Here is a 22,418-nt window from a genome sequence, read left to right as displayed (position 1 = left end):
CTTGATTTTGGCTCAGGTCATGTTCTCAGGGTTGTGAGATCGAGCCCTGCGTTGAGCTCTGTGCTCAGCAGGGAGTCTGCTTGAGATTCTGTCTCCCTCTCCCTTTGTTCCTCCCCCTGCTTCTGCTCTCTCTCTAAAATAAACAAAATCTCTAAAAAATTAAGAAATTAAAAAAAAAAAATGAAGGCAGAACATCACCTTACGGATACCAGGTACCCCTTAATGTGGATTTCTGAGATCAAAACTGGTCAAGTTCTAGTCTGTAAATTATTCTGGAAGCTTCTGGTTATTTCAGGTTTATGATGTTTTAAAGAACAACATCATCCCCCCTACCATTAGCTATTCTCTAAATTCCTGTGAGAGAAAAAGAGAAAATCTTCCACAGACCCATGAAATTTTATTTTTCAAAGAGACTCATGATTAAGACAGAACTTGAAATATATCTAATTCACTTTGGAAGCCCAAGGAAATTTGGATAAGTATGAGCAAGTTGAGAAAATTAGACATGTAATACATGCCAATTAAATTTAAAGAAGGAGAAGATGACTCATCTGGAATTTTAAAAAAAAGAGAGAGAAAAAGATGAATAGAAAACATGACCAAATTGAGAACCAGTCTCCCCGTTGGAGCACAGGAGAAGGGCGCTTGGGGTAACATGGCTTGGAGGAACAAGCTTTAAATGCTCATTAGAAAAAGTCTTCTTTTTTTCTCCATCAATAGATATTCCTTTGAAATGTCCCAGAAATGTCCAGCCATCAAATGTAAATTAGTGTAGTTGATTAAAAATTTAATCAGTGACAACCATGTGTGCAGGGCAGGCAGGGAAAGTAATGAGGAGACCAGGCTCACTTGTGCATATGTTTCCCTTGCTGACCCACTATGATTTGTCAGTCAAGGGCTTGGCATGTCAAACAATTAATAATTCATAGGCCTTGGCTTGTTTGTTATTTAATCTTTTTTTTTCTCTTTATCGTGGAAATTTTCGAACATTCATAGTGGTAGAGAGCATGGTGCTGGGAATCTGAGATACCCATCAACCAGCCTCAGCAGGGGTCATGACTGTCCCATTGTGTTTTATCTGTACAGACCCTCACTTCACCCCACCTCTACACAGATAATGACATCACAAAGGCTAGACTTCATAATCATTTCATTTAAAAATGTTTCAGCATATCTGTAGAAGACAAGGTCTTGTCTTTAACAGTATAATTGTGTTATCATTATCACACCTCAAACACATTTCCTTGATCTGTGTTGAGTATTTTTCTGTTGTATTAGTCAGGGAAAACTTCAACACAAGACTTGGACCAAATAACCATGTCTTGGTGTCTTAAAGTTTCCATTATATTTCATTACATGTGAGCATGACACGATCTATGTTCAAACCTACTCAAGTTCATGGCAGAGTTCAGTTTAATAACAGCTTTCTCTACTTTATCTTCTTTTTTTTTTTTTAATTTTATTTATTTGACAGACAGATCACAAGTAGGCAGAGAAGCAGAGAGGCAGGCAGGCTCCCTGTTGAGCAGAGAGCCCGATGCGGGGCTCGATCCCAGGACCCTGAGATCATGACCTGAGCTGAAGGCAGAGGCTTTAACCCACTGAGCCACCCAGGTGCCCCACTACTTTATCTTCTTAATCACTATTTCTCTTAACATTTCTCCCTCTACTGGTATCGCCTGATGGAGCAGATATCTGATGGGTCCTTGTCTGTTCCTGCATGGGTGTCTTAATTGTGAAGTATGGTGTCTCCCAGCTATGAATAATTGGAAATGAATACAGACACAGCATTTCTTTTCTTCTTCTTCTTTTTTTTTTTAAAGATTTTATTTATTTATTTGAGAGAGAGAATGAGAGAGTATGAGAAGGGAGAGGGTCAGAGGGAGAAGCAGACTCTCCGCTGAGCAGGGAGCCTGATGCGGACTCGATCCCGGGACTCCAGGATCATGACCTGAGCCGAAGGCAGCCGCCTAACCAACTGAGCCACCCAGGTGCCCCCTTTTTCCTTCTTTTTAACATTCATCTGAATGTAATTGAATTGTTCAGTGTATTTTCAAAATACCCATTGCTTCAACTTTTTACTTTTCCTTCAAGCTTATCAAGTTTTCTACAACACACTGACTCCACATTGCAGGGATAGTCAACTTCTCAAGCAACTGCAGCCTTCCCTGCCGTTAAACGTATTTTAATTTTACGTATTTTAATTTTAATCTTATTAAGCTTCTTAATGATGTTTAAATTAATTAAAAAATGTATTGTTTTGGAACATTCTATCTCTTGGCTTTCATTGCATTATATTACATCTCAATAACAATTTTTTAAAATTTTATTTTATTTTTTTCAGCGTTCCAAATTCATTGTTTATGCACCACACCCAGTGCTCCCTGCAATCCGTGCCCTCCTTAATACCCACCACCAGGCTCACCCATCCCCCTACCCCATCCCTTCCAAAACCCTCAGTTTGTCTCTCAGAGTCCACAGTCTCTCATGGTTTGTTCACAGCATTTCATTCAGTGTTTTAAAATTGTTCCCATATGATGTCAGTAGAACTCTGGCAGGGGTGCCTAGACTGGTCTTCCTGTGATTGGAATTCTCTAGATGAGATTAAGTTCTCCGAGCCCAGAGAGAGTCCAGTGATACCATCAGTGTTTCAGTATCACCAACAGTGCCATTTGGTGCTTTGAGAAGTAAGGATGAATTGCAGGTCTTCTTCTGTCTCTGCTATAAGTGAATGCATGGTGGATATAAAGTAAGCACCGAAGCCAGGCTAGCTGTACTCTTGTTATCCAGACGTACACATGTGCTTTCGGAAAGGCATATCTCCAGTGACGTGCCTGCTTTATCCAAAACCCGTAGACACTTCTTGCACCTCAGAAACAGATGGGTAAAGCCTGCCATGAATAAAAGGCAGTAATTTGGGTATTTTTTAGGAAGAAAGAGGAGGTTCAGAATTCTATTAGAGCCGCTTCATTCTCCTCTAAACCAAGAAAGGACTATTTCCTCCCTTCTACGGGATGTCGCTCGAGATACGATGTTGCATTATGTGGCTGTGCAGTGCCAGCCTGGAAGGTCTTGGGGCACTCCTCACGTTGGCCATTATAGTGACGAGCATGCCTTTGAGGGGAGGCAGTGGAAGGGAGAGCCTGGGGAATGGTGTACTAGTTTCTAAATGCTTCCCCATGGAAGTGGCCCGAGTCTTTTCCCACTCACATTGCATTGGCCAAAGCAAGTCAACCAACTGTGCCCACATCTAGTAGGTACAAGGAAACACAGCCCTGCCATTTTCTTAGAGTGAGAGGAGATTGAAAGACCTCCTGAACCTCATTGATGGATATCCTACCAGTTGTTTTCTGACTGATTTCTTTTAATGTTGCTAAAACTCTACACTTACGTTCACGTTTTGATGAAAATACAAAACAAGGACCCCATTTCTTTCTTTCTTTTTTTTAAATCTTTCCCTTCTTAACCAGGAAGTTTCTTCCTAAACATTGTATATCACTACAGATATTTGGGTGGTGGTAGATCCATGTGTCTCAAGCTTCAGGGTGCATACAAATCATGCAGATTTTGGTTCTGCAGGGCTGAGGTGGGACCCCACATTTTGCATTCCTAACAAGTCCCTCAGCTGGCCTGCCGTGCACACTTGGAAGAACAAGCCTTTGGTCTATCACTCTGTTGAGACGGGGGCAAGTATTGTGATTTTCATCGGCTTCAAACAGAAATTTAGGCCTTTAGTTTTTTGTTTTTTGTTTTTTGTTTTTCTCTCCACTACAGCTGAACGAAGGACTGTGTCTCATGGTGATAGTTGTCAACCATGTAAGAAGCTTGTCAATTCAACTCAAATGCATCCTTCTGAAATATAATTGGCTTTGTGTTCATTCATATTGAAACAGGACTGCGAGGAAGAAAGGAGACCTAATTGAACACTCAAGACATCCCCCTAAAAGCCAGCGTCTAATTATGGTGGGGACCACACAGCAGGGGCACCGAAGGGAAGAGGATAGACCGAAAACATCTTTATACTCCTTTGCTCTGAAGAGCCCTTCCCAAGATCAAATGCAATTTGTGCTAAAGAGGCAGCTACCGACCAGCTTCACCCCCAGCAAGGTTCTCAGAGACAGGCAGTCAGAGGATTTGTCATCATGCTTTGATTTTGCCTAATTACTAAGAACACTTATTATTATTATTTTTTTTTTTTTCCTGTCCCGACCCTTGACTAATTAAGATTCTTGCATGTTTTAAGCATTTCACTTAGCTCTCAGGGTTGCAGGTGAGTTGCCATTTGGCTCCAACACGCAGACTGGCTACAGAGGGCTGTATCAGACCCGTGTTTAGATGTGCGCTTGGGTGGAAATGAGGCTGGGCCGGCCTGGGCACTCACAGGCCTTGCGCATCTGATCCGCAACCTGTTTTTTACTTTGCTCATTCGTAATGCCAGCCCAGGAGGACGACTGGGTGTATTGCTATAAATTAACAGCCGTGTCTCATAGTTCTTATTCTGGAGGTGTAATTCAAAGAACTGTCACAAGGAATAGCAAAGCTATATATTCTTCTTTCCAGCAACCATCATAAAAAAAAAAAATCCCAATTACTTTAAATTACCATGAAATGACTTTAAAATCAACCCCGGACCTGCTGCCCTTGATTTTCTTGTGATTAGTTCAAAGGGCAGGAGACAGAGCAGTAAGTTCTGGGGGTATATTACATAGCAGTTACATTTTTCATGATCAAGGAACTTTTAGTTTACAGCTTCTCTCCTTTGAACTAATTCGTTGGAGGAGATAATAATTCTAGAGTCGTTTCCTCATTCTGCTGACACTCAATTTCTGGGACGGGCATATTTCACTTCCCTTTTATCATTAAAATATTTAAAACTCTAATTTAAAATCTTAGCAAATGCTTGGTTTTATGTGATCATTTGAAACTCATTGGTATTAGCCCACAGGATCTGGCAGTGCCCAAGTCCTGTCCTGGCAAAGCCACTCTCTTCAAGAAGCTCTATAAAGAGATGGACACATTATGGACCATTACAAAGGCAACTACTTCTTGGGCCCACCCATCTAATCTGCCACTGCAGAATTCTTTGCTAAACCCGGCTCTAACAGAAGGCTTCTGTGGGACATTTGAGAACTTTGCTCCATCCCTAAAATTAAACCCACATTTTGCCATCAATACATTGGCACAAGAGGAGAAACCAAAGAAATTAGAGAGTTTATCTCTGTGTAAGTAGATCACATGAGTGCTATGTCATGGAGCCATCCAATGGGAAAGGCTCAGCACCCTTATTTTCTTGCAGAGGGGAGGGGTGGCTCCCATGGATTTAGACACCTTGGAAGATCGAATTACTTTTTGTACAATGTTCCTTACCATTTGCTAATTGCAAATAAAGACATCAAGTTCTTGTACAAAGGCAGACACTCTGTGGATCTATCTCTTCGTACACTGATCCATTCACCCATCCATGCATCCATCCATGCATCTGACCTATCAACAAAAAAATGGTGGGAAATAATGGTGTCCTCTTCTTTTTTTTTTTTTTTTTTAAGATTTTATTTATTTATTTGACAGACAGAGATCACAAGTAGGCAGAGAGGCAGGCAGAGAGAGAGAGAGGAGGAAGCAGGCTCCCCGCTGAGCAGAGAGCCCGATGCGGGGCTCGATCCTAGGACCCTGGGATCATGACCCGAGCCGAAGGCAGCGGCTTTAACCCACTGAGCCACCCAGGTGCCCCCAATGGTGTCCTCTTCTGACCAGAATATCTGTTCTAGTGTCTTTTCCTATTCCTGCAAAGAACAATCATATGGAAAGCAATTACAATTATATTTTTAAAACATGTATTTTAATGGGACACAGGATGGATGGTGTGGTGCAAAGGGCACTAGATCAAATAAATTTATCCAAAGGCCCTGTATTCCCCCAACTCCCAATCACTTGATTTCCCCCTATATTTGGAGTGTTGGATTTACTATCCATGGGTGCAATTTTTGATAGTTATCCTTACTCTTTCTTCATCTCCACCCATATACAAAGCATATGGAAATAGTCTATAAGTTTAAGGTATTTTTTTCCACCTTAATATAACATTTTAGGGAACTTCAAAGGATGTTTTTCTCCTGAGATGTCAGGAAATATGTAATCTGATCTAAACGTTCCTCAGATAGGTTGCTTCTGGCCATTTTCTAGGTAGGTGCTTTTTGGTCATTCTGTTCACTTCCTAATTTTGATAAATCTGCTAAAAGCTCCTGCTGAGGGGCACCCGGGTGGCTCAGTGGGTTAAGGCCTCTGCCTTCGGCCCAGGTCATGAACCAAGGGTCCTGGGATCAAGCCCCGCATCGGGCTCTCTGCTCAGCGGGGACCCTACTTCCTCCTCTGCCTGCCTGCCTCTCTGCCTACTTGTGATCTCTGTCTGTCAAAAATAAAAAATAAAAAATCTCCTGCTGAGATTTTTAACACTGCCATCACGCAGAGTTGACTTTTCTCAGGAAACTTTCACATTTCATTATCTCTCTACTGTATAGCCGAACTTCTTGTCAGCTGAATGCTTTTCATTGTTCTATATCCTGGTCATCTGAATGCTCCCTCATTCCTGTCCAGCCACAAGACTGTTTCTCTCTCCCATTAGCTCTACACAATGCTTCCATTTCCTCATTTACCTCTCACCCAATTACCCATGGTCCACCGCTCTGCTGAGCCACCTTTCTAAACTTGCTAAGGGGTGGTCTGTTGCTCAACCCAAAGAATGTGTTCTGGTTTTACCGTGGATGACTTTTGAATTGCATTCAGCGTGGCTGGTCACTGTCTTCCATCATATTCTTTGCACCTGCTCTGCAGGCTTCTCTCCATGACGTTCTTCTGTGGCCACTCTCTAGTCTCTCCCAGTGCAGAAGCATTTATTCTTAAGCCTTCAATCACTTCCTATAAATAAATGACTTAGAAAGCTGTATCTGTCGGTTAAGACCTCTCCTCCTGGCTCCAGGTTATCCAGTCTCTCTGCTTTCTTGACCTCTCTCTTGCATGAGTTACAGACATCTCAAAGCAGTGTGATTAACACTAAACCCATGAGCTCTTGCCCGAGCCTCGCCTTCTCAGGTATTCTGTCTCTGCACCGCCTTGCATTCATCTAAGATATGCCATCTAGAATCTCAGGAATCATCCTTGATACCTCATTTCCCTTATCCTTGTATATGCTCCTTCAACATTGATTCCACAAATATTAAATGCTCTTATGTACCAGGCACTGTTTTTTAGCCCGAGACACACATCATCAAATAGATCCGCCTCTAATCCATCACCCAGTGGTGTCAATTTTACCTCTCATTTGTAACCGACTCTCCCAGTTTCATCCATTCTGTCCTGAGCTCTCACCATCTCTCACGGATGCTACCACAATAGCCTGTTTAGTGTGTCTACACTAAAATAAACTTTCCAAAAGCTTAGTGTTACCCTAGCCCATCCCTACCTCCTGCTCTTGATTAAAACCCCCCGGTGCTCTTGGGGAAAAAAAATGCATTATTTTGACTTGCGCTGGGCCATGACTGCTCCAATCCCTGCTATCTGCCCAGCCTCATCTATCCTTAGCTTTCCACTTGGTCCTTCCTCTGCAACTACTTTCCATCCCTTTTACTGCAAGTCCTTTGAATATTGCTCCTTCCAGCTTTTGCAAAATCTCATTTCACAGCTCAGCACAACCCTCCCTTGTACAGACACTCTCCTTACCGCTGCAGACTAGACCTAACGCCATTGTTCCACACTTGAGTGGAATACGCCCAGTTCTCTGCATTCTCCCCACAGAGTCCACAGTGCTTTGTACAGCGCCTGATGCATATTAGGGATTTGTTGATACTTGCAAATACAGAATAGTTCCATACCTCATTTTTATGAAAATGAGTTACCCAGGCCTTTTGCACATTTGCTTATCATAATGGAATTCTTTGGATTACCTGGGTCTTTAGTGATGCTTTCCTTTGGCTCTACCTAGACTTCTGCCTCTGTCCTGAAGTGACCTTTTAATGAGTTCTATGTGGACATAGTCATCTCCGATTATTGAAGATGCAGAAAAGAACCTTAGACCATTTACATCAGAGATAACTGCTGGGGAATATGTAAATTAACATCAATTACTAGCATTTATCAAAATTTTCATTTAAACTCATAGTTGAGCTGTACACAGTTGCATAAATTATTTTAAAAACTGATATCCTTAGGAGAGAACCCTTTAATTACACTGGAGTGGAAAGATGACTGACAGAGAAGAAGACGGGACTATTTATGTTGCTTAAAGTAATTTAGAAAAGTGCCCAAACAGTTCAGTTATGGTCTTGTGACTCTGCCAAAGTCAGACGCTGAAACTTGGCATGTTTGAATTTTTATTTTATCTTTTTTCCCCTCATCCTGCCTGGTTCCTGCATTGCCTTTGAGAAGTAAAGAGAAGAAAAAAAATGGGTCAAGCAAGAGTGTGGAACCTGGATAAGACACCAAACTTAAAGTAAACTCAAGATAAAATATTTATTTACTTATTATTATTATTATTTAGAAAAATACCCACCCAGCTGCTGTTACTTATAGGTGGCACCCGTTAGCCACATGATCTTGGGAAGACCCTGTTACTTCCTAATAAAATAGGACCAATAATGTATGTATTACATATGTGTAATATATGTATGTACACATATGTAACATATAGTAATTCTCTACAGAGTGCCATACCACACGGTTAGCTCATGTGATAAGTATGTCTCTTTATTGTGAATAGCCAGGCTTCCTGGGATTCCTCTGTCCAAGACCTTTGGAAATGGCAAACACTTTCTAGTGTGCTCTATGTGCTAGATACTAAATACCTTACAAATCTTTATTCATTTAATCCTTAGAACAACCTGATGATGAAATAAGTATTATTAGTGTCATCCTCATTTATAGAGTAAGCAACTCAAGTGAAAAGAAGTTCACCATAGGTTAGGATCACATGAGTAGGAAGCAGTGTCTTCATTTTGGAAAATAATGGCCGTATTCTAGAAAATTCCAGGTCGTGGCCAAAACTGTTCCCCTCTAACTTACCTTTCACCCCCAGGGGGTGGGCTCCATGTTTCTGTTATAGCTGCTATGTCGGAAAATTCTCCATTTTCTGTTTGAATGTCCCACTGGCTTCACTTTGTATGTTGGCTTGGTGGCATGATACAGGCTCCTGCTTGAAGATAGGATTTACTGTTTCACTTTATTTTTCTTTCAGGATACCATGCCAGAATGCTTTTGAGATTTTGTTATTCTCTGCATCAATGATTTGTCCTTTGAAATAGAGAAATAACATCTGTCATTCTGACATTTGGAGATCTAGACTGTGCCATTTGTCCCTTCTTAGCCTTGTTTTAGGTAGTAAATCAGGCAAGGTGTAGGGGTACTTGGCTTGGAGATTAGATATTATCCGTAATAAGAGTCTCTTGGTGTTGTCATGTTTTGGATATAAGATGGGGGATTTCCGTTTTCATAACATTTTTACCTCATGCAGAAATGTTGTTTTTCTTTTCTTAGGGTTTTTTTTTTTTTTTTTTTTTTTTTTTTATCTTCTCTCTTCTTCCTGTAAATGGAAGAGAGTTCAGTTTGGCCACTGGGGCATTAGCTCTTCTGACATAATATCAAGAGTATCTGTATTTGTTATTCTCTATCGTGTCCCCAGGTTGACTGAGGGGACAAGTCTTAGAACTGATGATTTGATTTGACTTCACCTGAAATTAAATATCTCTTGATTCATCATCTTTATTTTATAGACCATAGAATTATTTGTTTTGTATATGTGTGTATGTGTTTTAAATTTAGTAAACAGTTTTAAGAATCTCTCACCTTAAATTTGAGCAGATTTCGAATCTCAAAGCAAAATCTTACAGGTATTTTTAAGAGAATGGTAAGCTATTTCTTTTTTCAATGTTAATTTTGAACTATGGTTAAGAATCCTATTTTTAGTTACATAGGAAAAATGTTAAGGAATGGAAAATGTTTAACTTTGTCTTATTTTCTACTTCTGTTTTGCACTTTGGATATTCTTGAATTATGCTGTATTTGACATAATTAGGTTGGTGACAATAGTGGAAGGCAGTTCCTTTATGCTTTATATATAAAAACACTGGGAAATGGTGAGAGGTGGGTAATGGGTTGTCTTAGACTTTCTGAAGCCCTGTTATAGGGTTGCCAAATAAATGTAAGACACCTATTTATATTTAAATTTCACGTAAACAGTGACTTATTTCCTAATGTAAGCATGTATCAAATATTGCATGGGAACATATTTATACACTCCCCGCCTGCCAATTCATTGTTCATTGTGTAACAGGGCATCCTGTATTTTTATTTGCCAAATTTGGCCACTCTATCTTAGTTCTGGTTAGTCTTCTCATTGTCCCTATTGGACAGTGATTTTCCTCTCAGGGTCTCTAATTTCATCATCTCCAAAAGTCACATCAGTCCCAAAGTGGAATTTAAAACCATTATGGAAACAAGCAGATAAATACATGAAAGAGAGCCATGCAGGAATTGTGGTTAATCCATTTCTACCCACCTAAGGAGAGTAGGGAAGGACAGTCAAATCCCCAATCTCCCCATTCCAGGTCTTTCGTAGAGAGAGGTGGTAGCCCCATTCCAGTAGGTTCTGCGATAGCCATCAAACAGTACTGAAGGACGACCGTGTCTTATTTATAAGCTACTCCCAGATTCACCCCCAATCCTTAGCACAATGTTTTGGACCTTGTAGATATCAAAAGGGCGTTACACAGATCAAAATGCTATAATCCTATCACAGCAAAGGCTAGAAGAAATATCCAGATTCTGGTGGGATTTAGGATGTTAGATTATTTAGGATGTTAGATTTAAAAAAAAAAGATTTGAGAAAGTCCTATTTGAAAAATGTTGACTGGGCTTATAATGGTATTGGCTGTGACAGCATTGGCTGCTTTTATGGGAATGGGTCTTTCTATGAACCCTAAATTATAAGCCAATCCCATGCTAACGTAGGTCAACAATAACATTAAATGCACGATAAATACACACTTCCTCTCTAAAACACAAATTAATGACAGTGAAAGTGCCTTCATCCTGGGTTAGAAATATGGTGAAGTCTATTTTTTATCAAAGTATAGTTGACATGCAATATTCTATTAATTTCAGGTGTACAACGTAGTACGTCAGTGTTTATATATGTTAGGAAGTGATTACCACAGTAAACCTAACCACCATCTGTCACCACACAAAGTTGTTACCTATTCTTAACTATATTCCCTATGCTGTACAGTGAAGTCCTCTTTCTTATTAATTTTATAAGGGGAGTATTATACCCTTTAATCCTCTCACCCTATTTGATCCATCCCCCACCCCATCTCCTCTCTGGCATCCCCCAGATTATTCTCTATCTCTGTGAGTCTGTTTCTGTTGTATTTTGTGTATCTGTTTGTTTTGTTTTGTTTTGTTTTGTTTTTTTAGATTTCATGTAGAGTGAAATCATACAGTATTTTTCTTTCTCTGTCTGCCTTATTTCACTTCACATAATAACCTCTAGGTGCATCCATGAAGGACCAAACTGTCCTTCCTTTTCCTGGCTGAGTAATATTTCATCATATGTGTATTTATACCACATTTTCTTTATCCATTCATCTACTGATGTATATTTCGGTGGCTTCTGTATCTTGGCTGTTATAATGCTGCAGTGAACATAAGGGTGCATCTATATTCTTGAATTAGTGTTGTCATTTTGGGGGGTATAAATACCCAGAAGTAGAACTGCTTGATGACATACTAATTCTACTTGTAATTTTTTTGAGGAACCTCCATGCTGATTTCCATAGTGACTGTACCATTTTGCATTCCCACCAGCAACACACAAAAGTTCCCTTTTGTCCACATCCTTACCAATACCGAGGTCTTGTCTTTTTGATACTGGCCATTCTTCCAGGTGTGAGGTGGTATCTCATTGTGGTTTTGATTTGCATTTCTGTGATAATTAGTGATTTTGAGCAGCTTTCCATGGACTGTGGCTTATTTGTACATCTTTTGAGAAATGTCTGTTCAGGTTCTCAGCCTATTTTTTGAGTTTCTTGGGTTTTTTTTTGATACTGAGTAGTGGGAATTTCCTATATATTTTGGATATCAACCCCTTATCAGTTAATATCATTTGCAAGATGAAGCCTACTTAATTTGATTTACCTTCTCTTTTTCTTTTTTGGTTTATATCAGATACTTTTTTTACAAGTTTTCCATTTTCTCTAGTTTTGGCCTAATCTTTTGGAAAAAAAAGAAAAACCCTAAAACTGTTTTGATATAAAAGAGGTAATAATTTCATCTGATGGGTCTCATTTCACTTACATGTTTTTGTGACTCATAAAGTGTTCATCCTTCTGTGGCTAAAACAGAGTGGTGTTCATTTGAGCTTTGATCTGGATGTGGACATTCAAACCTCAGATTTCTCAATCAAATCTGGAGATACAGTTCTCAGGGGGGTTTTTTCCTCCTGCCCTATATCCTTACTATCAAGAATTTTGTTGATCCAGACATTTGAGTTATCTGTAATTCTCCTGGAAAAGAAAAGGTTGTTGATGGAAAAAAGAGACTTCTTAGAAAACTGGATCTCTTTTTTAGCTCCGGAAGTGACTGACCACTTACTGAAAAAGCTTGAACCAAGGACAATATATTCAGAATGCTGACAGTTCAGTCAGGATTGTTATTCTAACAGAAAAATATTTGGACTCTAGGCAAGGGCCCTGACCCCTGCTCTTTCCCCCAAAAGGGCTGTCTTGCTGTCAGATACTCCGATAACTTTTCCCTCCTATGACAGATTTTGTAGTAGATGTGATAGTCTGTCTACGGTGGGACAGTGTGGGGCTGCTTGATGTAGTGTAGCCAAGGGGGACATCACTGTTTTTCTAAGATGCTCGTGTATGTCTGGTTTAGTTAGTAAGAGAGTAAGGTATAATCCAGTCATTACCTTGAGACCAGATGGTTTCAGACAACACACTTTTGTTCAAATCAGTTGAAGTCATGAGAAGCAGACTACTCTTTGATTTTCTTTATTCTCAAATGCCTTCTGTTAATGATGTTTCCCTGTGCTGGACACCAGGGAGAGAAGTGTCCCCATATCATTTCCTCACACATGAAGCTGTAGGGGGCCTCAAAGGCAAGCAGGTAGGTTTGACTGGCTGAGAGAAAGAACCCCCTTCACCTGGTCAGTATTCTACCAATTTTGTGTTTGGTTAGAAATGCACTACAAATGGGAGCTATGGACTGTTATGCTAAGTGAACTAAGCGAAATAAGTCAATCAGAGAATGACAATTAGCATATGATCTTGCTGAGATGTGGAATTTAAGGAAAAAAAAAAGGAGGCTCATAGGGGAGGAAAGGAAAAAATAAAACAAGCCAAAACCAGAGAGGAATCATAAGAGACTCTTAAGCATAGGAAACAAACTGAGGGTTACTAGAGGGGAGCTGGGTGGGGGATGGGGTAACCGGGTGATGGATATTAAGGAGGGCACGTGATATAATGAGCACTGGGTATTATATAAGACTGATGAATCCCTGAACTCTACCTCTGACACCAATAATACATTATATGTTAATTGAATTTAAAAGAAGATAAATAAAAAAATAAAATGATAATATTTTTCAAAAGGTGCCATGATTCAAACGGTTTTGAATCTTTCCTTCTTTAAGACAGCGTGTTTTTTGCCTGGAATCATCATCTTTACCATATTTATTTGAGTGATTATTTTATGCAAAACACAATGATAGTTCCAGAGTGAATTTTCCAATTTTTAGTGACACCATCCATAGGAAGCTGTGAGTAAAGCTAACCAGCCGAGCTCACTCGTGCTTCTGAATTTGAGCACCGTGAAGGATGGGACGGTCCACCTGGATCCTGGCTTCCCAACTGCAGGCTGGGCTTCTTCTTGCAGTTTTGCCAACCTTTCATACTTAATCATGGAGAAACCTGACTCTGACCCTGAATTTCCTCATCATTCAAAAATGGGAGGGGTCAACTGAATGCTCCTTGATGGGTTCCTCCAAGTCTACAATGTAGTGATGACCTGTTCATCAAAGGGCTTCTCCTGGTCATCATGAGAGGTAATGACCCTCACTTCAGGCCCTTCTGGTATTACTTGATTATGATTTTTGTTGTTGTTGTTTTGCTTCTTTCTGTGAGGATTGTGCTGGACCAGCACACCGTTCCCTTTCCATAGACGTCCTCATAAATGCCATTTTTCATTTTGAGTTTAGAGGCACTGTCTTCCAACCATGATATTTGTGGCTCTCTCTCAAGCTCCAAAGGGTGATATTACTCAGAATGATCTACTCATAAGTAGGCAGGGTTCAAAACACATATAATATTTTTTATAGACTGTGCCTCTTTATGGTTGCAGGCTTATCCCAATGTCTGTAACACTGTCTCTGATTTTCCCCCAGTAAATGGCCTTTTTCTTCTTCTTACTTTGAATAAGAAGAAAAACAACCAATTGATTTGACTGTTTCATTTGTGGAGGAAAGGCGGGGTAAGGATGTGGGTGTGTGTGGGTGTGTGTATGCGCCCGCACCGTGTGTTTGGGAAGGTTCAGGGAGGAATCTCAATTGCGCAGTGTTTTCCTGGAGGAGTTTAGAGTTTGTTTTGGTGTAAACTGAGCCGAAGTTTGAAAATAAGAAGAGACTTCCTAAACGCTCCTTCTCTGTATAACCACCTTGTTAAATAAATGCAGCGTTTGGACCGATTCCGCTTTTCTAATTCCATTGTACACTTGGGAGAGCAGAAGGCGTTTTGCATTATGCAGAGTCTGGTGTTTGGTGATTTGGAAAGCCTGCGTTACCCACTAGGTCACAGGAAATGACTACAGATGCTGAGAATATGTTGACAGTGTCAGCAGTGAAATCTTTGCCACACAGATTGTGAAAAATTACAGGAGGGCAGGACATAATTTATTTTGCTAACAATCCATTTCCCATCTGCAGCTTGTACCTGTTGAAGCTGGGAGTGCTCTCCTTGTTCTGATCCAACTCCTGCTTCCCCCTTGTTTCTCCTTCCTCTGACAGGCATGCAACACTTGAAGCCTTAAGTTCAGAGGACCATTATTAACAGCAACCTTTATAGTCTACCAGGGATTCATTTAATTTTTTTGGCGTGTGTTTTTACAATAGTTTCAAGATGCTGGAATGTAGATATAGTTCTTGTAAAAAAAAAAAAAAAAGAAAGAAAGAAAGAAAGAAAAAAAAAGTTGAGACAGGTTGATTCATTTAGCTACCCAGCAGGGTCTGACTGCTTTTGCTAAAATTAAATTTCAAAGACGAAAATCTAGCATACAATCCCATCCACATCCACAAACACATGGCACATGTCCTACAAATGCGTATAGGCAGTATGGTAAGGATGTCCCAGGCCCGGCAAGACATGCTTCCTTACATGGAGATGGATTAGGTTTTAATTAATTTCTAAGTGTTTTTACTCTGGTCCATTTTCCCCTTGGATGAACCATGACCTATTAAATAGATATTTACATGATTTTGTTCTTCCTGAATCCTTATTTTTCAGTAATCGAAATCGCCAGATTCTAGTGCAAATTAAGAGGTTGTTTTCTTTCTACACGGGGAGTGGGTGGGTGTGTTTTATCTTGCTTGTTTGATTGTAGCTGACACAGTTAGAAAACTCTTTTGTCCTGCTTTTTCAAGCTGTACGAGAGCTCCATTTCAATGCCGAATAGGTAGGTAGAGTGGTAAATTATACGTGTTGTGGATATGCTAATAATAAGTTATTCTTATGGCCTTTCCAAGAAATCATTCTGGAGGAAAGGCAGTGGGAAGTATGTCTTGCTGTTTTGGGAGCACACAGAGAGTGAGTGATACTCAGACAAAAATGAAAATGTTTAATTTTTACACTTTCACCTCAGTTTGAAATGCAGATGCAAGTTGCATTTTTATTTATGGCTTGAAGGAGAGCAGGGGCCTGATAACAAATCATAAAGAAAGATGGAAGCCCCAATAGCAAATTTCATGCAGAAAATTTCATCATTTGTCACATATCAGTTGCTAAAAAAGGAAAAAAAAGGGAGGGGGGAGAAAAGCCTTGAATTTGTGTGATCCTCTAAGCTCCAAATGTAGCTAAAATCATAATGTGTGCTAGGCCGTTTGGAGAGCATATGAAAGCTCTGGACTCTTCTTCATCTTCTTTTTTTTTCTTTTAAAGCACAGGGTAGAAACATGGAGTGTCCTGAACACTTTCTTTCATCCGAGATACGTTGACCTCTCACAGAGATTTTTCCTAGTACCCAGTGCCTCTGGCCATACAAGGACCCAGGCTTTGCACAGAAAGACAGGGGTCAAAAAGAGAACAGGGGATATTGAATTAGTGCATTTGGTGGTGTGGAGGTTAGAGGGCAAGCTGCCTCAAGATTTCTCACGGTCACCTAATAGCGTTAAAGCTCTGTAAAATTAACTCAATTTAGAGCGGCTGACCTCCAGGCCAGTAATGAAGTAGGGACCTTTGTACTGAGTATTCCATTTTAATTCCTCAAGGCGATCTTTTTCTCCTTCCTCCAACCTCCAGATCATCCTCTGCACCCCTGCCTGCCATCCACGAACCCGTGGAACCGAAATAAGACTGACCCCAATCTCTGTTTCCGTTTGGGTTTGGAGATCTCACCGGGTTTGCCAGCTGATGTCTCTTGCCTTCTTTTTTTAAAATATTACCTGATAATAGATAGGAGAGCCATTTTTTAGGTCAGCTCCATGACGCAAGATTCTATGTGTCACATAAAGATAAAACGAACAGTGGAGAAGATATTCTGGGATGGGGGAGCGTCTTAGCAAATACTCTCATACACATGGTTACTTTCTCTGTTTGAAGGAACGACTACATCCACTCAATCAGAGATTGATGGAGATAAAGACACGATAAATAAAACAGAACTTCGAAAATAGAGGGTTAGATTTCTTCAAGTCCTTTTTGGGGTTGTTTTTACTTCAGAACTCTTTAAAGAATTTGGACCACATCGGGGAGACCTGAATGATTAGAATCAAACAGAAACATTTTAACTGTTAATTTTTATGGCTACGGTGTCATAAATTGACATCATAAATCAAGACAGCGCCTAAAGACTGGCATTGGAATCGGATGACCCAGGCTTTGATTTCAGTTCTGCCTTGTATTAGCTGTGGGATCTTGGGCATGTTGTCCAGTCTGTCTGAACATGAACTTCGTTGATGATTAAAGTGGGAGCGGTTGTCAAAGGGCCCTAAGGGGATGGTGCATGTGCAAGTCCCCGTGAACACAGAAGGTATGTGAACGTGTTAGTTATCATTAGTAGTAAGTAGTTGCCAACCCTTTCTAGAAACACTGTCTGCCGGCGAGTTAATTAAAAACCTATTAACTGTGATATATGTAGTGGAAAGAAGAGCAAGAAGGGAGTGGCAAAGCAGTCTTCTAAAAGAGTGGGACAATTATGTAAATAGCTTGAATTTATTGATTTAATGCTAATTATTTTTAGCTTGAGTGAGTTTGTCAGACATAGAACGTTACATTAATATATCCTCGCTGGTTGGATTGGTTTAATTTTCCATGTAATTTTCGAGACCCTATTGAACAGCCAATCGCTATCGTGCAGGATATTAGAGAATTCTGCAGTTACTTGAGGCTGAAGAGAGTCCTCGTTTGGGGCCATGGCTTTAGAGACGAGTATAGCGATAAATGCACTCGGAGATTTCCAGATATCCGTTCCACTGGAAGGGGTTCAAAGGAAAAGAAAATGTGTATCCACAACCCAAATGAAGTAAGTTATATTTCAATGGTTTACATATATATCTGTTATTCTTAATACTACGATGAAGAGTGAAGGGTAGAAACCGTCATCCCATTAAAGAATACTGTGAAAGGGGCCAGAGTCCCCTTAGTAGGAGACAGAAGAGCCACTCATCATTTATAAGAAATGGTGCCCTAGAATATCTTTGATCAATATTCACAGAAACAAGGGACCAAAATCTGTTGATCAAGTATGTGAATTATTATTATTTTTTAAAGGTTTTATTTATTCCTCTGAGAGAGACAAGAGGGAGGGAAAGAGAGAACACAAGCAGGGGGAGCAGCAGGCAGAGGGAGAGGGAGAAGCAGGCTCCCCGCTGGGCAAGGAGCCCAACACTGGGCTTGATCCCAGGACCTGGGATCACCTGAGCTGAAGGCAGTTGCTTAGCTGACTGAGGCACTCAGGCGCCCCGAGGATGTGAATTATTAATAAAATTTCTGGGATTCCCTGGGCTTCAGGGAAGCATAGGTGGCCTCAGAGAAATAAGGGGAAATAAAAGTAAACTATTTCTGTGACTGTAAGAGGAGTTTTTAGAGAAGCCCGTGAAGAGCTGTTATTCATCACCAGACACCGAGTTAGGGTGCCCAGGAAATTGCTCCAGTGACCTCCAAGGTGATGTTGTGTTTGCTTTTCGGCAGTTCCCAACTGTGTACACTGCCATCAGGCTGGATTCCTGTAGAAGGAAGTGAAAGGAACATTCCTTAAGCTCACAAACCACAAACAGTGCTCAACAGTCCAAGGGTCTTGAGTAGTGTCTAGTTTAACCTTCTCTTTTGGATGCGGTAAATGAGATCAAAGCTTGTCTGAGTTATTGCACAAATACTTACTGCCCAAAGGAAAAATGTGAGGATAATTAAGAATTATTACATACTTGTTATTTTCCAGTATAGTTTATATCACAAAGCTAGATTTTAGGTATTATTACATTGATTTCACAAGTGAGAAAATTGAAGTTCATTAAGGACAAAAAGTTGAGTAAAATGCACTTGTTGGTAATTGGTAGGATTTAAACCCAGAAGGATCTCACCTTTCTATTAAGTCACAGTATCTCCCAGGAACCATCGTAAATGATAACAACAGCAACCACAAAAATCCGTCTTGATTTTAAAGCAATGCTTTCTTTTTATTTTGTATTAAGATTTGCTGCTTAAGTGGTAAACAAGGTCAGGCAAAGTAGAAGAAATTATTCGAGAAGGGAGGCAGGAAGAAAAAAAAATGCTAGGAAGACGGAGGAATCTCAGTATGAAAAAATCTCAGGATGAAAAAATTGGTAAGAGGATAAATGTGACAAAACAGAAAAGGGGAAGGAAAGCAAATTCCCTACTGTGGGAGCTCTGTAAGAGTCTGAGAGGGCACGAAATGAAGCTGAGCCTTTTGCTGGAAGCTACAGACTGCTAGGCTGCATGAAGTCCTAGAGTTACGTGAAACACATGTGCATTAGTAAGAAGGATAAGTACAGTTGTAACTCTTCAAAAGTAACAATGGTTAATATCTTTCAAGTGGGGACTGCAGAAAAGAGTAAACTGACATGCCTCTCCAGGATCCAAGCTGCTTTCTGGGGGCATAAATCTAAGCCATAAATGAGACCTGCTTAGACTCATTAAACCCACTAATCAATTAACTCCAGTTGGGATTGAAGGAACAAACAAGAAATTTGTTCCCAAACCACGTTCCAAAGGAAACTTCCTTAAGAAGGGGGGGAAAAAAAGGCTCTGTGCTGAATTAAGGTCAGGTAATATCACATGCTAACTCTTTGCTCTTGGAAAGTCCCAGGAAAGAAACCTGGTAGACATTGTTTAGCCTAGAATTTTCCAAAAGATTTTGGCCATGGGCCACTTTTTCAGGAACATGTATATTAATGTGTGGAACAAAATTTTGAACATATGATTCTTGAATACCTGGTTATCCATGTTGGCCTGTCAAGTGATTTGATATTTGCAGAGAAAAAAGGGAAAGAGATACTTTCAATATATCTTTACAGCTTTGAAATAGAAGATTAAATCTTAGATTTTCAGAAATTCTGGTATTTTTCTTACAGTCTTATTTGTGTTACACATCCCATGCTAGGCAGTTTATCTTGGCTTGAATTCAGTTATCAGGGAATAGATTGTTTGACTAAAATGTTTGCTCACCATTTCCTTACTGCATAAGCTAAGTTCATGTTTTCGTTTTTAGAGTTGCTTTACATTTGAGCCCCAGTTGATGAAAATTGATTAAAATGCCGTGTAATAGCATAAAATACAATGATAAAAATTCTAAAGTAAAGGTATCCTCTCAAAATAATTGCATGGATAGAGAACATAAATCTGTCTGTTCTTGGAAAAATAATTAATCAGTGGCAAAAAGTTCACATATGCATCCAAAAAAATAAAAAAAGAAAGAAAGAAAACTACAGGTAAAAGATACAATGAATATTCAGTTGGATGTATGAAAATGTAATTTTATAGGATCTGCATTCTATTTCTAGAATTCTGTCAAATACAAAAAACCCTGTTTATAATATACTTGTTTCAAAGTACTGGTAAATCAGTCAATCAAATCACTCTAGATTCTTCTAAAATAGGAGTTGGAATAAAATTATGTTTATTCAGAGAACCGTTGAGCTCTCAAAATTGTCAGAGCACAGCAACCACAAGTTTGAAAGAAAGGGATAAGAGAGAAAAGAAAGAGGCAACTGGTGAAATTGAAGAGCTGGGGAAACTCCAAAATCTTTGGGAGCTAGAAAAAATTGACATTGCATTGGAAATTCTTGAATCTTTTTAAGTCAAAAAGACACAAAATTTACTGAGGTTTTTTTTTTTATATTATGTTCTTCAAAAAAAAAGTATGTCATGCTTTTGCCAAAAAGAGGATAAACTGGTATAATTGCGTTGAGAAAGAAAATTTGCGGGTTACAATTTTTTTTTTAAGATTTTATTTATTTATTTGACAGACAGAGATCACAAGTAGGCAGAGAGGCAGGCAGAGAGAGAGGAGGAAGCAGGCTCCCTGCTGAGCAGAGAACCTGATATGGGACTCGATCCCAGTACCCTGGGATCATGACCCGAGCCGAAAGCAGAGGCTTTAACCCACTGAGCCACCCAGGTTCCCGCGGGTTACAATTTTTGAATCAAATAATATTGTTGGGTGTTGCCTAATGTCAGGGATATGTGATGTGTAAAGGCATTTATCATCATGCACTTAGTAACACCTAGCAGGTTTGTTCGGATGGAACCAGTGATGGGCTCCACAGGAACACATTCTTGGCAATTGCAGTCGGTTTACAGGAGAAAAGTGCTCAATGGGTCTCTGTTTTGGTTATCACTAAATATATTGCTGCAGAAATTAAACAATTGTTAATGATTATATTTGAACTGTGCTGTAGAATAGAAAAGGTGTCCTGAGACCGGCCTGGGAGAGCAGGAGCCACTTGGATAGGAAGAAATAGCCTTAGTGGTTGCATTGCTATGAACACCGGAAACGGACAGCTTTTTTCATAGTAAATGATTGGAAACATTTTTCTTTCTCTTTGCCATGAAATGAAATATAAGGAATTATGAATACAGCCACATTATTGTGAGTGTTCATACTTCTTTTCAGTGTGTTTGAGAAGAAAGAAAAGAAGATTTCAGAAGACTGATTTTTTTGTTAGAATATTGTAGGTGTTAGTGAAAACAGGTTACCCTCACCAGTTTTTAAAATAAAGATGGTATAAAATATTTTTCTTGAAACTTTTTATGCTGGTAATTTCAAGGTTTAGCCAAATAATGAATCCTATTGGTAGACTTGAATCTTGAAAGACTAAACTTCCTGCTTAAAAGCAGATATATCATGACTATACTCTGTTTAATTTAAGTAGTCCGAGATTTAAAACAAGACTATATTATGGGGTAAATGGCTCATATCATGCGTTTGATTCTTATCCAGCGTTTGAAGGTTTTCTTCTCTCATCAGAAAAAAACATTGATAATATGTCATGGTTATATTTTACATCAATATCTAGATGCTGTCACAAAATTACTCTCCAGTGCCAAATACAATGTAGCAAATGGAAATCTATTTGTGACAGTATTGCAAATTAAAACATTTTAATGTGGTGTGGTTGCCGATTTATATTCTGAAGGTCCATTGGAAATAGTGTTTGATGTGAAAATTCTTAATAATTTTTGGGTCACTATTTAGCTTTTTAGCCAGAATTATAAACATTTACTGCCATTATGGTTGACTTACAAGACTAAAAAAAATAAATCAAGCTAACCTCTACCTATTACATAATCTATAGCTAATCTTATTTATTGAGGGCATTTTGTTGAGATCTTGGTGTAAGATGAGAGAAAATATTTTCCCTACCCTGATAGGAAATTAATAAAAATAAAAATAAAAATTTAATATATACTTTATTTTTATAAATGAAAATCATAACACTTTAAGTTCACTTATAATTAGTACAGGGATTTTGTTAAATAACTAATACATGTTTTGTAGATTTGTTATTATTATTATTACTATTATTGTTATTATTATTTCTTTATTTAACAGAGAGAGAGAGATCACAAGTAGCCAGAGAGGCAGGCAGAGAGAGAAGGGGAAGCAGGCTCCCTGCTGTGCAGAGCGCCCGATGCGGGGCT

This window comes from Martes martes (genome assembly GCF_963455335.1).
Source record: "Martes martes genome assembly, chromosome: 5".
NCBI lineage: Eukaryota > Metazoa > Chordata > Mammalia > Carnivora > Mustelidae > Martes > Martes martes.
Note: the sequence above shows the minus strand (reverse complement) of the source record.